Source organism: Penaeus monodon, chromosome 34, assembly GCF_015228065.2.
Source record: "Penaeus monodon isolate SGIC_2016 chromosome 34, NSTDA_Pmon_1, whole genome shotgun sequence".
Taxonomy (NCBI): Eukaryota; Metazoa; Arthropoda; class Malacostraca; order Decapoda; family Penaeidae; genus Penaeus; species Penaeus monodon.
Window position 1 is genome coordinate 21,211,034 of NC_051419.1, and position 491 is coordinate 21,211,524.

A 491-nucleotide genomic window follows, 5' to 3' on the forward strand; every position below is an offset into this window, starting at 1 on the left:
TACTTTTAATTACTTCTTTTTACCAACTTCCTTTAATTTCCTCCTTTCATTTATTCTCATTTCCCTTCTCCTTCTTTGCATTTCCCTCTTTTTCCAACCTTTCCTCTCCTTCCTTCCTTCTTTCCCTGTCGGTTTATCCCCTCACCTATTTTTCTATTTCTACATCCTCTCTTTTTTCCCCTCGCTATCTCTCTCATCCCCCATTCTCTCGTCCTTCCTACCTTTTTCTTTTCCTTTTTTTCCTCATCATTTTCCTCTCCGTCTCCTTCCTCCTTCTCTCGTACCCCACAATATCCCACATTTCCTTACCCCTATCTCTTACCTCCTTCTAATTCTCCTTTGATTTCCCTGTCCTTTTCATTCCCCGCCTTCTCTCACCCTCTCTCCCATCCTCTCGCTTCTTTCCTACCTCCCTCCCGTCTCCTCTCCTTCCCTTTTTCTCTCCCTCATCCTCCTTCCAAGTTCCCCTCCTCCCTTGCTCTCCCTCCAAG